Source organism: Dermacentor variabilis, chromosome 11, assembly GCF_050947875.1.
Source record: "Dermacentor variabilis isolate Ectoservices chromosome 11, ASM5094787v1, whole genome shotgun sequence".
In the NCBI taxonomy this organism is placed as follows: domain Eukaryota; kingdom Metazoa; phylum Arthropoda; class Arachnida; order Ixodida; family Ixodidae; genus Dermacentor; species Dermacentor variabilis.
In genome coordinates this window covers 71,669,413-71,677,065 of record NC_134578.1, presented here as the reverse complement: position 1 = coordinate 71,677,065, position 7,653 = coordinate 71,669,413, and positions in this window count along the sequence as shown.

Here is a 7,653-nt window from a genome sequence, read left to right as displayed (position 1 = left end):
GGTGGAGCAGAACACTTGGGACCGCTTACGGTGTCTTCAGGCGTTGGACACTAGCGCAAGGTGACGGCAGGTGTGAGACGCTAGGGTGGAAAATTGGGCATGCCGATTTGGCATCTTCAGGTAAAAGGCATGAAAATGATCACGTGTGTCGGTGTATGCGGGTGTCGTCGTCGTTTTGGTGCCTTTTGCCAAAAGAAAGTGTAATGGTCACCACAGCCCGAATTCTTGGGAGACGCTTCCTCCGCTCAGGAAAAATAACGGGGAAGAGATCAAGCAGACACGCAGAGGTAATAAGGCGCGTCTGTGCGGAAGGATAATATATTTTAGGCTAAAGGAATGGAGCAAGGGCCTGTAGGGAGGGAAGCAGTTGGAATTTGTGGAGTGACAATGGAGTGTGCATTCCGTCTGCTAGACCGTTGTACGGGTTCTGACTGTCCGTACACACATTGCACAAAGGCGATGAACGCTGAAAGCTTGTGACCTTACTTGTACTATATATAGTGTTTGCACTGGTTCGCCAAGACTTTTGTTTGAAGCCTTTTGTGAGTCATTTGGGCCTCCATGATGTGTATTGACGCCACTGGCGTAGCAACAGGGGGGGCCGGGGGGCCGTGGGCCCCGGGGGCACGAGGCCAGGGGCCAGTAGGGGGGGGTGTCATATACGTCTGAAGACACCCGAAAATTGTCGATATCCCCGCCTTCCTCGACTACACCCGGGGGGGGGGGGGGCTGACAGAAGAGCTAAGGGCCCCGGGTGCCAGACGACCTAGCTACGCCACTGATTGACGCTAAACTTTACTTGAAGTATCAAATTATACTTAATGCTTGCAGTCATAGGGCTAATCCCGCAAAACAAACAAACAAACAAGTAAGAAATAATGAAAAGAAGAAAAGGACGCTAACTCGTGCATGGGATCCTCGAATGCAACGGCCGTAATCTTCCGGCTCCAAGGTAGATGGAGCCGCAATAATGCCCCGCACGAAACTTGGAGGCCTCACCAAGGCGCGCAGTAATCTGCGCCTTGTTAGAGAAAGCTCGTCAACGTGTGCCTCAAGCGGCGATTGATCAGAAGGAGCACGTACGTCAGCGGCACGCTGTACACGATAGACATGAACATACTCTCGCAAGTCCTTGTACTCACAATTTTATGCCAAGAGTAAAACGTGCTGCCGGGCTAATTGGTTCATGATCTAAACTTTGAAGTTGAAGATTAGTGCATGTCCTGTCGTTCTCATCCATGACCTTTTTGTGCTCTCACGCCTACATTATGCGTATGGCATTCCGCTTTTTTACAATAGTTCTTCCCGGCCCCACGGCAGCGCTTTATCGCAAAAAGGAAGTACGCTCATTGAAAATGGCGCTGGCGATTGGGGGTATGGGCAATACTTAACCCTAACTAACAAGTTCGAGCTGTGCAGTAGTCCTAGCCGTTTCTACTAATACCGCCAAACAAGAGCCGTACTCGCGGATCCACACCACAGCATCTGCTTTGCTTGCCGGTGAAGAGCCACGCTTGTCAACTGAGTTCGTGTGAGTTCGTGTGAGTTCGTGTGAGTTCATGTGAGTTCGTGTGTGCATCTGAGTTTCAGTATTTGAACATATCATTTGATGATTTTGACACCTTTCGTTATCGTAAGTTCAGTTAATTACGCCCGAACCTGACGGAAAGATTTTTTTCCAAAGCGGACGCCTCTCATTAACATTTCTAATAAATGTGAGAGATAAACCGAACGTTTAGCATATCAGTTCAATGCGAATATATTCTTCAAAATATGCTGAAAGAAATATTGGAAAATTTGTACATCTATTAAAGGAGAAGTTGTGAGTTTGGGCTTACGCCAAAGCCCGTGTTTATTGACACTTTCAACGGGTCGTTTTAAGGCTCGCGCTCACTAATGGCGTATAGGTTGAACTAAAGTTACTGTATATTGGTAGCACATACACTAACTGTAGGTTATGGAGCAAACGAAATCCCCACTCCTTTCGCCACGGTTTGCTTGAGCAGAAAGCGCCACCGCAGAGCCGATCCCGCCGAGCCCGATTCCTGCCGCCCACGAAAGCGTCGTCGTCACGTCTCTCGCCAATCAGCACGCGCGCAGAAGCAGCGTTAGCTGCGCCAATACGTCGCACACATCTAAGCACGCTACGCGTATGGACTCGACTCGCCGACAATGGCGGACGGCACATGTGGCTACGGAGCCGCGTAGTGTTTTCGTGATAGAAACCTGAACCGTACGAAATAAGTTACACAGAGTTGACATGAGAACCATCTTGAAATAGCGCGCAACGCGACCGCACAGACGGTAAGGCACGCGGAGTTAATGGCAAAAAATTTGAAAGGTATAGATAAATTAACGGCAGTACAAAAATGATCCATCCAATGCCGAGTCAAGAGAAGGACGGGATTAATTTTTAAACTACAACAAATGTTTATAGCTGGAACTAAGCAAGGAGATGGTTAAAATCCATTTACGAAGCGATACGAGCATCGAAAATTGCTTTAGAAGATCGAAAATACCTTATTGGGCACGTTGCTCAGATCTGGGTGTTCTGGCTGGTGGCGGCGGCGGCGGCGGCGGCTGCTGCTTAAGAAAGTGAACAGGAGGAGGACTCGCGTGAGCAGTGGGCATTGCGAAGGAGCCATGTGTTGAGGCAACATCAAAAATAACAACATAATGGGCGGGGCGCGTCGCAAAAGCATGATTTACTTTGCCAAGAAAGTGGGACAGACTTTGCTAATCTTTGATCCACAAATCAGTTAGGACTCGCTGCTGCTGCTGATTTCAAGGACCGTTGCGCGTATCCAATAAGAGGGATTGCCAAAAAATCGGGAGGAGTTGGCACAAAGAATTATTAGAACACAGTTTCGAAAGGATTGAAACCAGAGAGGAAAGACAGAAACCAGCTCGAGCAGTCAGACACGGATCAAGCGAGTTGTTCGCTTGAATTAAAATGAATAAAGGAAACTGCCATATGGAGACATAGAAGTAAAAGCTCAGTGCCCTTCCAGTCTGTGAAGAAGAATGACCAGCGAAGCTGTGTACGTGGGCCCCTTAATGGCGAACTGCACCTCCGCCACGGGTCCGCCCGGTATTGCACTATCTTCAGGATCTGCACATGTATGGGGAGTGCTTGACGCCTGCTTCACCTCCGCCGCGGGTCGGCCCGGCATTCGACTATTTTCGGGATCGGCCCACTTATGGGGATTTTTGTGCCTGCACATGGACACTATCCTGGGGGAACTAGCCCTTTACAGCTGGCTGTAAAAATGAATTGAACAATCATTTTGACGATATACACGACGGTAATGACTGCTGAAGTTTGTCGCTGCAGTGCGCACATTTCTTTAACGAAAAAAACCAGTCAAAAACACAAAGGACAAGAGGAGAGGTTCACACCACAACGAACCTGTCCTCTTGTCCTTTGTGTTTTTGACTGGTTTTTTCGTTCAAGTATGTACCAACTGGCCCAGATTTCAACCCTTCCGCACATTTCTGTCTGTGTGCTTCAGCGTGGGTGCTCCGAAAGAAAGCAGAACAGGGACACTCAAGGAATTTCGCGCAGGAACTTACGAAGCCCTTCTCTTCACTAGGGGAGGATGAGGTGAAGGGAGTGATAGAGAGAAAAAGAAGAAAAGATCAATTGATTTCAGTCTCCTTGCGCAACAGGCACCATCGAAAGAGCGACATCATATGAGCCTGCTAAACGTTTTTCTTTCTCCTCTTGCTGCCGGAATGCCTGGCGCAGGTTAAGTTTTCGCGATGATCACTCCCCATGCGTAAAGCAACTTGTGCTGATTGGGTGGCATATTTGCTTACAATGTTATTTCAATGTTAGCACCGGAATTATTATATTTACGACCAAGTATAGAGAAAGAAGAAGAAAATGTCAGCTTTCTTGACTAACTACAGCAAGAATTGTGCCATCGGTGGTTGGAAAACCAAAGAGAAGTAATGTTGCCAGCAGAAATAAAAGGGATACGCCATCAAATCAATTCCGTTCAACACACTGACCGTCATCTTCTTTGTCCTTTCGTAGAGAAATGGATGCAGTTACTTGCCTCAGCAAAAGCTTAGACACCGCTTACAATGCGCATCACACGTGCAACGGCGTCCTGGAGGGCTCAGAATGTTCTCGACAGAAACGTCAGGATTTTTTTTTTTTCGAGCACCGTACGGAATAAGCATTCGTCGACGAGAGGCTACGGCGATAAGCACGGCACGCGTCAAGAGCACGCGACGGCCACTCAAAAGCGTGCGAGAACGTACGCGCATTGACTCACACACCTGTCGTTGCATGCGAGATATGCGGCAGACAAGCGTTTTTTCTGCAAGGGCGCCTCCAAATGCTAAGCTTCCCTGCGAAGCCTGACTTTTTTCTCGGCGGCAACAATATTTTCTGCAGTCAAGTCGGGAGCGAATTCGGTTTCGACAACAACAAAAAAAAAAAAAAAAAAAAAAAAGAAAAAGAAAAGAAAGAAAGAAAAAAAAGAAAGAAAGGAAAATAATGCTGCTTCGTCAGTGACTCCACATTTTGTTCGTTCTCCACTGTTGTTGCTCGATATATCTCTCCTTTATAAATGTACAATTCCAAGAAAAGAGAAATTTAAGAATCGGGTCCGAAATCTGGGATGTAGCGCTTGCAACGCCCTTTCTTTGCTCTCGCATAATATTTTTACATCTACATTTTCTTTTGCAAGGCTGACTACAGCTTTACAAATATCTTCATGACAGGTTTTCACTTGTGTGTCCAGTTACAGTTGGACCCAGATATATCAAATCTTAACGGGCTCACAAGAAAATTATATATATAGGTAATTAAAAGTATGGAATAAAGATTTTATACGAACATTTTCAAGAGGAACTTACAGCTGTTGAATGTACGCAATAATTCCTTATATGTTGGTTTGATATATCCGGCTTCGACTGTCTTATCCTCGTAATACCACCGCATCGTAGCCTGTCCACCTGTGTGAATTTGGGCCATTCTTGTAGAACATCTGCGTCGTCGTTATCTGTCTAATTATAACCGCCTTTGTCATAACAGCGAGACCCGTGTCCCACACCAGCGATCACTGTCGCTGTACGAAAGACGCAAAATTTTGTTTCGAAAGCTGATGAATCAAAGCGCAGAAATCTCGGTCGCAGCAACAAGAACTTTTTCATGTAACGATTCATGCGTGTCCCAAAATGCGATAAAACTTTATATTGATATGATAATTTTCTTTTTGTGCTATCGGAAACCGCCACTAAGGGCTTTGCGATACTCCAGAGTGGGATGCTTCGCATTAATTTTGACCACCGACGTTTCCTTAAAGGCCAAGTGCAACAAAATTTTGTGCAGCGTAAAAGAACGTGATTTCAGATAATAGGGCAATTTTTGCTTACCTACGCTTCCTGCAGGCTCGTGCAGACGATCGTAGTGTTGGGATGGGGCTATGACGTCGTCTGCTGCGCTTGACTGACTGGACTTTAACCAATCAAAGCAGACTACGCGTGGTCTTCCGCATCAGCAGACGAGAAGCGCATGGCATTCTACCCACCGCCTGCTTATGTGCATGCCCTTGCCTAAGCACTAAAAGGCGTTGTACTAGTTTCATTTCAGCAGCGAATCTAGACAAACTGCAGCTAAATACATGGCGATTGCGCAACGCACGATGATAACTTCTCTATGCATGTAACGCAGCACCGAGTCTGAAACAGCCGTAAGATCATTTTATCTTGGAATATTCGCTCATCTTTCTCTGTGGCACACTGTCACTCCAGCCAATCGCTGCAGTTCCCGCAGCGAATAGCTTAAGCGTCCGCGGTGCGCTGACAATCTCGGAGGCAATGTGCTGAGATCTGCCTCATAACCGCTAACCACTAAGTGTACGCGTCGTTTGCTTAGGTGCTATTCAAGGCCTGTTAATGAGAGCATTAGACAATTACCAGACCTGCATTGTTTGGCGAGATCGTTACAGTAGTATATCCATAGACATATTTCTAGCCAACTTAGCAAAAGTGAAATTTTGTTTGCTGTTTCCCTTTCGAGAGCGTCAAAAGTGTCGCACAATAATGTTTTTGTAGTCCACCCCTGTCATAACATGGTCGCTGCGCCGAGTAATTGAACCTGCGACGCTGTGCTCAACGGCAGTTTGTTTAGGAACCTATAGCGGGCGTTCTCGAAAAGAACAAGCGCATGTTTTCAAAAGCGGGGCAACCTCCGCATGCCCGACAATAGGTGCGCAGTGTACAATGGAGGGCATAAGGTGGTCAGTTAAGTAACCCGTAAAGGGCTGACCACGAAAGGCTGCTCTGTGGCCTTGAGGCAAAAGAAATGATCTGGGATATCCGAGTCGGGACTTTTGTGTTAAAGTGGGCCGATGCTTTGCGATGCCAAGTAGGTATTGACAAAAACACAACAGCGATAAGCTTAAAACGCGGCAAAAGCGGACCAGAGCCAGGAACAGACACAAACGCCGTCGGTTCTCGTTCTTGCCCGTTTTCATCGCGCCGGATATACCATGGCATCTAATCACCGACTCCACCAGAAACGAGCTTTGGCTTAAGCATCACAGCTCGCTTACCAGCGCGAAAGCTGTAGCGTGTGCGATGCATATCTCACATGTGGGGCCTAATGGTTCCAGCGATCCGGTCCTTGCGCTTTGTAAAAGATGTTAGCGCCCGGCGTTAATAAGGAGGGGTACGGTAAGGATGCTGCTTTTTTGGGCGAGTTCATAGGTCATACTATGCGGGGATGGGCTATAAGAAGACGCGGATTGTTAGTGAGTCACACAGACACAACCGGCAGCGCTTTTTTGTGTGCCTTACCAACATTATGTGCCCTTAAGCCTATCCCCACACAGAGGGGTGCGATGACTGATAAGATGAGGAAGAGGGCTGATAAAGTAAACAGTGATCTGAGCACGCACGTATGATGTACTCATGTTGAAGTAATCGGTCTTACCCATGATATGGAGAAAAAGAGAGAGAGGGAGGCAGAGGTGGAAAGAGATAGAAGAGGAGAGCTTCAAAGCACCGACATGACATGACAAGAACTTTATTTGAGTCCTGAGGGACAGCCCTCGGGGAGCCAAACCGAAGGCTCCCGAAGATCAAGTCGGTGGCGCCGCCCACGATGGAACCGGGAGATCAAGTCCCGCGGCAATGTCGTGGGCCCTCTGGACAGCCTGGAGTTGAATGTTGAGATTGCTGCTCTTGAGAGAGTCCTGCCATTGTTCTTTCGTGATGGGTGGAGAGGCGTTAAGGGCTGGGCACAGCCACAGCATGTGGTCAAAGGAGCATGAATCATGACCACATTTGGGGCAAGATTGTGAGTGTTCAGGATCTATCCTGTGAAGAGATCGAGGAGTGGGATATGTACGGGTTTGCAGGAGTCTTAGTGTGTGGTTTGTTCAATTTGGGGTGAGGGGGTGGAAATGTCCTCCTGCCTAGTCGATATTGGGAAACAATTTCGTGGAATGTACTTAATGGATCTTTGTGGATGTTGACCTCGTTCCAAGCCTGGCGACCCGCGACAGCGCGGTGCGTGAAAGCGCGCGCTCTCCGGTGGGCCTGCTCGTTAGGATTACATCCAAGCGGGTTAATTGAGCTATCTAGATGGGCTGGGAACCACGAGATTTGGTATCCTCCTTCGGTACTCTCCGTAGT